The sequence below is a fragment of the Lactuca serriola genome, chromosome 6, assembly GCF_051521515.1.
Source record: "Lactuca serriola cultivar US96UC23 chromosome 6, Lser_US96UC23_V15, whole genome shotgun sequence".
Taxonomy (NCBI): domain Eukaryota; kingdom Viridiplantae; phylum Streptophyta; class Magnoliopsida; order Asterales; family Asteraceae; genus Lactuca; species Lactuca serriola.
The window spans coordinates 135,470,107-135,480,786 of NC_136413.1; positions in this window are offsets into that span (position 1 = coordinate 135,470,107).

Below are 10,680 nucleotides of genomic sequence, written 5' to 3' on the forward strand. Positions count from 1 at the left end.
AAGTGTCCTTTCTCTCATTTAGTCTATCCAAGTATTGCAATGTCATGCAACCCCAATGGACCATGCCGGGTCGGGTCAAGTACATACCAAATAAAGTTATGGACTTAGACACTATGTCCAACAGTCTCTCACTTGGATAAGTCTAATAACTATATTTGCAGATATTGTTAGGTTTTGAGCATTCTAACATTCCTAAGTGTACATGCAACCCTAAATACCTTGGATCTATGTTTTCTCTATTATTCATGCAAATATGAACTTTCCAAGGTATTCATCCGAACTAGCATAATAACATTCATTCATATGAATATATCAAGTTAGAATTACATACCTCTTTGATGTAGAATGTCTTCATGAAGCTTGAGTGCCTAGTGCCCCAAGTGTGACACCTCAAATGGTTCACACAACACCAAATACACTTGGAATAACTTGAGAGAAATCCACACTTCATAAAAACCGGCTAGCCCTTTCATATACTCTCTCTAGTGTCGATTTTGTCAACAATAAGATCTTTATATAGTGTCACAATTAGGGTAAACCCTAATTGTCATGGCTTTCCATTTCCTTGGATCCATGGGTTCAAATATACCATGGAGCATCTTATGGGTTTTAGCCCAACTTGACAATCCATGGAGCTTTAGCCCACTATACAAGTATGGATGATTTACACAATCAACCCATATATTTAATTAGTCTTCTTTTGATCACTTAATTAATTCTATATTAATTCTTGATCAATACTAATTAAGTAATCTTATTAATATATTATAACTTATAATATATTAACAAACCTTAAATGTTATTTATCTCATTATAGTCTATCCAAATGCATGATGCATGCAACCCAAATGGACCATGCCGGGTCAGGTCAAGTCTTACCAATTATAGTTATGGACTTAGACATTAATCCAACAGTCTTCCAGTTTGATAATTCTAAAACTATTATTATAAGTATGACTTCAAGAACCGACTGGAAATCGTAGCTCTCAAAAGCTTCTGTCGAACTCTGACCTTGCCGATGATCTCTGACCTTTATCAATGACTTGTACATTAGATAAGGGATCATATATTCCTCCATTCTAGATATCATATCGACTGAGACATGGATTATAATCATTCTCTCTGTCCATTTGTTGTTTCCCGATTTCCGATTTATGACGACTGACTAATTGAACAAATCAAATCAGTCCTGGCCCGGCCGAGCACTTCCATTTGTCATCATCAAATCATCGAGGGGCCCACAGATATCGGTTTTATCCCGAAGGTAAAATGAATGGATAAACTTCGACTCATATGGCTTGTTCTACTACTTGTTGAATCATACACAAAGGCACGTTTTATAGCACCGAGTTACCAAATGCGTTTTCGTGCAATCAATGTATAACCAACTCATAGTAACAACACTAATCTCTAGGTTTGAAGAATATAAGATATTATCGTCTCATGATCACTCGTGATAAAATCCATGAAGTGATTCCAATGAGCGCAGGTTGAATCTAATACTCAGAACTTATGAGCACTCATGAGTGTTGTAGCATCACCTTGTCCAACATCGTAGACCTCTACAAGCCCAACCCATGACAGTCTTGATTCATAGTTACTTCCAACATATAACTGATTGTGGATGGTTTGAATAACTTAGTCATTCAGGAAAAACAACCTAGTTATTCTCGAAGTCAAAACATGCAAAATGAAACACAAGAGTAATTGAATCCAATATGGTCTCAGAACTTATGAATATAAATAAAACACCTTTTATTTATCACCATATGATTACACATTATTTATTGCATACTATTTCAGCTATCAACTTTATTCTTGAATTAAAACACTAGTTGTCCCATGCTCCGAGCATGTACACTATGTTTTTCCAAACACTAGTCATGCCACACACCAAGTATGTATACTATGTTTGTCTATGATCTTAACTTTGCGAAATAGACCAATTGAACATAACTCCAATGATTCTCATTTCACAGTCCCAAATCCTTACTGCAAATGCAAGAATTCCAAATTCATGCCATTTACTAAAACCTGTTAGATTCTAAACTTATATGCATTGATCATCTTGTAATGATTATGCACAAAGTCAAAAAAAAGACTTGACAACAAACATTACACAACATTCCAAAGGAGATCAACTCCTTGGAAACATCCTTCTTGCATTAAGTTTCCTAATCTTACACAGATTGAATAATTTCTAACTTTGAAACATTTCCACATTCCATTTTGACTATCACTTCTGAACAAGAGTTGCCACCTTACAAATTATGTCAATATGGTCCTTCCAGAATTAACACTATACTTCGAACTGTCCTTGAGCAACCAAACTTTGGTAAGCCTTAAATTGTCCTCGACAATTGCTTAATCATTTTAGTCATATCCATTCTAGACCTTTTCCCTTCTTAATGCCCCAGGCATTTGGAAAATTTTAGAAAGGATGAATATAGCACATGTAATCGAGCCTATATCCGAAGAATATGGGACACGATTCATGATGTCTCACATAAAGACTAAACCAGTCTTTTGCTATACTATTTACATTTCAATTTGCCAAGTTCTCATAATTCAGCTTATGAAAAGGGATGTCGTAATCATAATCGAACATGAAATTCATATATATATATATATATATATATATATATATATATATATATATATATATATATATATATATATCTTTGACTAAATACGATTAAAACCTCAATCAAAGCTTTTAGATTTGAGATGAAGTATAATTTCCTCTCCCTTAATTATAGCAAAACAACTCTTTCCCAATTGAAACCTTTTGTTTTCTATAATTAACATTGCTAACTCGCAACATTTATCATAATTATCATGCTCCCACTGACATGATGATTATTAGCATAACACTTATGCTCCCACTAACTTTGACATGTACTCAGAAATCAGCTGGATTTCTAGAAATCATTACTTTATTGACTTTCTTACCAAAGTTCAGATTTCTAATACTAGATTGCTTTGATAAAATTTTATCAAAATCATACACCTTGCCTTAGATATCACACTTGTGTGTCTAAACAATTTTAAGAACTATGAAAAGGGATGTCATAATCATAGTCTCGATTGTTCATACCTTTGTCACTTCTCACAAGTCCATGTTAGTGTGCCGGTTAACCACACATGCTCCACTAACGACTTTGAGAATGCAAATATCACAATTGCTATCTAGCTAAAATCTACTTATTGGAAGTGTTTCCTCACCATCATTTTCATGAATCAGAGAAACCTTATGACACTTAGATTTAATGGTGTATGTTTTCTTATCCATGTGAATTGTCAAAACCATAATCACATGATAAGGATAATGACAAATTCAAACTCTTATGGACTGAACTCAATCTTAATTTCTTGCCATCTAGCAGCTCAAGGGCCTGCCATTGCTTCCAAGTTGTTGTGCAATCAATTGATAACTCTAAGAACTCATATGCAAAGCCAACTTTAATTGGAATGGGCACAGAATATGTCAACACGATAGGTTATAAACCTCAAGTCGTGTGCTAGTGAAGAACTTCAGGTTTTATTCTTGATTAGATCTTGAAATTCTTTTTAGGATCTTTAAGACTCCTACTGTCCTCTTGACATATAAGACTTTCTTGTCAGATATTCAAGAGATAGTGTGGATTCTAATCAAGACAAACACTTCACACAATTGGCCTTAGTTGGTCTTTGTTTTATCCAAAACATCACAACTTACCAATTTCAAATGTACAAGAGTAGAAAACGTTTACTCTTACATTTGACAAGTGTTTTAAACCTTCTTTAAGACATGTCACACAAGTTACAATCTTAGAGTATAACTCTAAGAATTGTTTTTGGAACGAAGTATGAATCATCTTCTTGATTTAACCACTTCAACAATTCATAACCCCTCTTCTTAACTATCATAATGGACTTAGACGATGAATTGTGATAAGGTCTCAAAATCATTAAGATGGTCTTAAAACATCATACTAAAGTACTCTCCCATCTTTTCAGATTCGAGAAACTTTTAGCTTTCTGCCTAAGTTGATTCTTCTTATTCGTTCTGCCTTACATTGAAACTTTTCCAGTGTTTCAGAACTATAATTAAACTTGTAAGTATAACCATATTTACTGAACTTAAGTAAGTCATGACGAATGGTCTTATCGATCTTTTGTGGTGGACTTAATCAGTGCGCAAGAATGTGTACTCGATCCCTTAGTCCGTTACTTGACTCACACATCCATGTGAACAAGTAGTTAGTCTTAATTTTTTCCAATGCTCGAAAGTTCTCATTCATCATGCTATACAACTTGCATGATCCCAAGTTTCTATCCAATTGAAACTTGGGTGATAAGATTCTTTCCTTATTTGGTAAATTTCGACAATACCACAAATGAAAGAATCAAATTTATATTTCCACTCTTGCTCTTAATGGAATCTTATAAGCAACAAATATTTTCACAAATTCCATTGTAAGGATATTTTAAAATAAATAAAATCAAAATTTTCCTTTTATTTTAAAATTTTGAGGAAAAACTTATCCTTACAATCCATATGAAAACTTGTTGTTATCTATTCTTAAACAATATATAATATAACTCCTAAGAAGTAGCTCAAGAATCCGATCTTCAAACTATGCGATAGAAATCCATCTACGCGATCAGATTCATCATATTCTTTCTTTAAGTTTCTTCACTTTTCTTTGATTCTTAAAACATCAACGTGTGACCCAGTCACATCATGTAATAAGAATCTCCAAGTAGGAACTTAATAGAGTTAGACAATGGACTTTATCTAAAGTAGAGTAAAAATTATTGACTTCAACATCCTTAGGTAAATTTGGAATGAGCTTCGCAAACAGTGCCCTTCCTTTGGTAATTGTAACAAATGGACCCTTTGGTAAAGGTACATGGGACTATCACAGTCTTAGCCTCTCTCTTTACCATTTGGTCAATCGATTTGACTATGGTCGATCCCTTTCCATTGGGAAGAGAGAGCTTTACTAGATATCCAATGTCATCATTGTCAATGTCCTTAAAGTTTTAGGAAGTTGATCTTAGCAAATAGATCAGATCATTAAGAGTCTTGTCATAGTCTGTTTCGTAGGAGTCCCAAAGGAACTCACTATGTGACTTAGAAAGTAGTTGAGCCACCAACTTTCTCAAGACTTTGACACCCAACTCTCCCGGCTTGTCAATATGTGACTACATCTCCAAGATGTGATCACACATAGACCTTTGCTTTCCAATAGGGCTTGAGTGACCTTAAACTTTTCAAGAACTTGTGGGTTAGGGAGAATAATTGGAGGAGGTGAAGGAAGTATGATTTCCATGGGACATTATCTTCATTCAGGAAAGCTTGTTTCAAGAGATTTGGGAAGATCATAGATGTCTAAACCAGACATCTTTTGGGAGATGTTCAAGATCGTTGATCTAAAGTCCTTAATATAACACCCAATATGAAATATTAAGGCTAGGACCCAACACAATATTTTTATAACTTGGAAGAGGGATGCCGTAATCCAAGATATAAAATATTTGAAGGTAGATGAATGACGATTCACCAATTTCCACCAAGATAACGAAATGTATTTATTAGGTTTTAATTGGATTTGAAACTCCTAGATCTTTTGAGATTCATTGAACTTTCAATGGCATGTTTCAATCTCGAGTGTGCCCTTCAGGTTTTGTGACTGGGATGCCGAGGATCACAAAACAAGGTGTGAAGTAACCATGCAAATTACTTGGTACCCTTAAGTGTTTACCCCTCAATCGATGTTCCGGTTAACCACACACGCTCCATCGATACTATGATAAACATTAAGTAACTCTTTGCCTACCTTGTTAAATATGAGTTAGTGTGCCGGTTAACCACACACGCTCCACTAACCGAGTTAAACAAAGTGCAAAGTGTAATTTCATGGATTAGCACCTTATTCACTTTTTCCTAAGTAACTAAGATTGGGCATTGATAAAAGGTTTAGTAACATAGTATTTATCATTAATACTTTTAATGAAGGGATAATTCTAGTCCTTGTCCTACCCGTTCGGCTAACGACCCTCCACCAGTCAAGGAAGCGGTGGGTGAGAGTGGACACGCATTAAACTGCCATTTTATAGGCAGTAACCTTATACCCCCCTTATAGAACGACTTCATGAATGAGGCCTACTAACGGTAAGACTGACTTTACTCTTATACACATATATATATATATATATATATATATATATATATATTATTAACTTATAATATTATAAAGTATAAGGGTTGAATTTTAACTTTTAAAATTCTAAGGGCTTAACTTGGAATTAAAGTATTCATAAGAGAAAACTTTTCAAATTCCCAAACTTGAGGGCAAGTTTTGAAACTATTCAAAAGTAATTAATTCCATAACTTATGTGTTTAAAGTAGTTTTAATTAAAAACTCTTCAAGTTCCATAACTTGAGGACAAGTTATGGAAGACTTTAAACTAATAAAAGAATGTAACTTTTCTTTATTTTGTAACTTATGGAATTAATTAAGGTTACACATTTTATTACTTAATGAAGTGACTCTTGAACCTCCATAACTTGAGGACAAGACTCTTCATTTTTTGTAACCATTGCCAAATTTTATGAGTTTTTATGAAACTTAAATGTGACCATTCATGTAACTTGAGGACAAGTTACACAAACACATTTTAGAATCATCTCTTAGATTAAAATGGATTGAAAACACATAATCAATTAACTTATCTATTAATCTAAGCAACTCATATGAACAAAGATAATTCACATCAAACTTTTTCATGTAATTAGCATAACTTTTAAACTAATACAAAACATGAACTTATTGACAGTTATCTTTGAAATTGGATTAGCATGAACATTACCACATCAAAAACAATTTTACAAGTTCAAAAACAGCTTAGGGTAATGTTCCTAGTCTAATTCCAGCCAAGAAACACGAAAGCAAGCTGTCATGGGCCAAAACTCGTCGAGTTCTATAGAGAACTCGTCGATTTCATGCAATAAACCATGAACTCGTCGAGTTTATTGAAGAAAATCGTCGAGTTTTCTGTCTGGACAGCTTCTTGGCTTCGAAAAATGTATTTGCATCAAGTATAAGAGAAAGCAAGCCTAGGCTCTGATACCACTGATGGGTTTTGAGCATTCTAACACTCCTAAGTGTACATGCAACCCTAAATACCTTGGATCTATGTTTTCTCTATTATACATGCAAATATTAAATATTCCAAGGTTTCATCCTAACTAGCATAATAACATTGATTCATTCGAATATATCAAGTTAGAATTACATGCCTCTTTGATGTAGAATGTCTGCATGAAGCTTGAGTGCCTAGTGCCCCAAGTGTGACACCTCAAATGGTTCACACAACACCAAATACACTTGGAATAACTTGAGAGAAATCCACACTTCATAAAAATCGGCTAGCCCTTTCATATACTCTCTCTAGTGCTGATTTTGTCAACAATAAGATCTTTAGATAGTGCCACAATTATGGTAAACCCTAATTGTCATGGCTTTCCATTTCCTTGGATCCATGGGTTCAAATATACCATGGAGCATCCATGGAGCATCTTATGGGTTTTAGCCCAACTTGACAATCCATGGAGCTTTAGCCCACTATACAGGTATGGATGATTTACACAATCAACCCATATATTTAATTAGTCTTCTTTTGATCACTTAATTAATTCTAGATTACTTCTTGAGCAATACTAATTAAATAATCTTGTTAATATATTAGAACTTATAATATATTAACAAACCTTAAGTGTTATTTCTCTCATTATAGTCTATCCAAATGCATGATGCCATGCAACCCAAATGGACCATGTCGGGGCAGGTCAAGTCTTACCAATTATAGTTATGGACTTAGACATTAATCCAACAGATATGGCTTCAGGATCCGACTAGGAATCGTAGCTCTTTCAAAGTCTCTCGGAATTGAGATAATAATGATACACCATTTATGATAAGTGATCATATAATCCTCTGCTCTCAAGATATTAGCTGGACAAACACATGGAACATGGTCTTACTTATTGTACAACATTTGTTTCTCGATCTCTGATTTGTTTCGACATAGAACTAAATTGAACACATCAATTCGGTTCTGACCGGGCCCGGTACATAAGTCAAAACCAAATCATCAAGGGGCCCAGATATCACTTCTATTTCTAGAAGGAATAGATAAACTTTAACTCATATGCTTGTACTAACTACTTGTTGAATTATGCACAAAAGCACGTTTGATAACATCGAGTTACCAATACGTTTTCTTACAATCAATGGATAACCAACTCATAGTCAACAACTCATATCTCTAGGTTTGAAGATTTATATGATATTACCGTCTCACGATCACTCGAGATAAATTCCATGAAGTGATGCAAGTGAGCTTGGGTTGAATTCAATACTCAGGACTTATGAGCACTCATGAATGATGTAGCAACCATTGCTATGTCTAATGCACCTTAGACAAATCTTACAAGCCAAATTCATGAGAGTCTTGATTCATATCTACTTTCGACATATGACCGATTGTGGAGAGTTTGAATAAAATAATTAATCTGGAAGTCAAAACATGCAAAATTGAAACCATAGTAAACGATTAACATAAGATAGTAACACTTTACTCATAAATAAATAAAAACTTTTATTTAATCATCCAAATGTCAATTACATTTTACAAGTTTCATAGAACTATCTAATTATTAAAACTAATATCATCCTTCAGCCCTATGCGCCTCGCATGTTGTAGATGCTTACCCCTACTCAGTCCCTTCGTGAGGGGATCTACTGGGTTCTCATCCAATGATACCCTCTTTGCCACGAGGATTCCTTCTTCTATTCGATGTCTGATGAAATGGTATTTTCTATCAATGTGTCTAGATCTTCTGTGATCTCTTGGTTCCTTAGCTAAAGCAACTGCACTTTCGCTGTCAAATAAAATTTCCAATGGCTCCTTTATAGCTGGTACAACTCCAAGGTCTCCTATGAAGTTCTCTAGCCATATCGCCTCCTTCGCTGCTTCACTTGCTGCTATGTACTCTGATTCACAAGTAGACTCAGCTATTGTCTCCTGCTTGGAACTTTTCGAAGTTATTGCCCCTCCATTTATGATAAAGACCCAGCCTGACTGAGAGCGGAAATTATCTCTATCAGTCTAAAAGCTAGCATCTCTATATCATTCCACTCTGAAGTCATCACTGCCACCGAGGGTAAGGACCCAGTCCTTAGTCCTCCGCAGATACTTGAGAATGTTTTTTACCGCAGTCTAGTGAGCCTTTCTAGGGTTCCCTTGATATCTATTGACCATGCTCAAGCAATGGCCACATCATGGCGAGTACAAGTCATAGCATACATGATAGAGCCCATAACAGAATCATATGGTATACGACTCATCTCTGCTATCTCAGCCTCTGTACTCGGACTCTGAGTCTTACTCAGCTTGGCATTACTCTGGATAGGTAATTCCCCTTTCTTGGATTCTTGCAAGCTGAACCTCTTCAGCACCTTATCCAAGTAGGTACTTTGACTAAGTCCAATTAGTCTCTTACTCCTGTCTCTCATTATCCTTATCCCTAGGATATAGGCAGCTTCTCCAAGATCCTTCATAGCGAAACACATCCCACGCCACGACTTAACTTCCTGTAAAGTTGGGATGTCATTTCCTATGAGTAGTATGTCATCCACATACAACACCAGAAAACTGACTATACTCCGACTAGCCCTAACATATACACAGGACTCATCTTCGCTCTTCGAAAAACCAAACTCTTTGACTTTCTCATCGAAGCAAAGATTCCATCTACGAGATGCTTGTTTCAATCCATAAACGGATTTCTCAAGCTTACACACCCTATTAGGGTACTTTGCATCGACAAAACCCTCTGGCTGAGCCATGTAAACATCCTCAGCCAACTTTCCATTAAGGAAAGCGGTTTTGACATCCATTTTCCATATTTCATAATCATGAAATGCAGCTATGGCCAGCAAAACTCTAATAGACTTAATCTTTGCTACTGGTGAAAATGTCTCATCATAGTCAACTCCCGGAGTTTGAGTAAAGCCCTTAGCCAACAGTCTTGCTTTGTAAGTGTGTACCTTCCCATCCATGTCGGTCTTCTTTTTGAAGATCCATTTGCACCCAACTATCTTATGACCTGGTACATTGTCAACCAAGTTCCACACTTGATTGTCATACATGGACTGAATCTCGCTGTCCATAGCCTCCTTCCATTTAGCAAACTCAGGGCCTGCCATGGCTTCCTTGTAATTATTAGGTTCATCCAAATCTATTAGTGTACTATCACTAATAAATGTATCACTTTCAGTGGTGATGTGATAACCATAATAAAATCCAGGTGTGTTCCTAACTCTAGTGGAACGCCTAGGAGGTACGGACTCATCTATCGTCTCAATAGGAGTTTCCTCCTCAGGTTGGTTGATAGTGTTTGAGGTTCCTTCACCACTTGACTGTTGAAGCTCTTCAAGGTCAATTTGTCTCCCAGTGTTTCCTTGGCTTATGAATTCTCTCTCACGAAAGACTCCCCTTCTTGTTACAAAGACCACATTTTTCACTAGACCTGTAGAAGAGGTAACCAAAGGATCTTTGTGGATAGCTGATGAAAATACACCTCTCACTTCAAGGTTCAAGCTTTTCATGAGACTCACGCCTCACAAA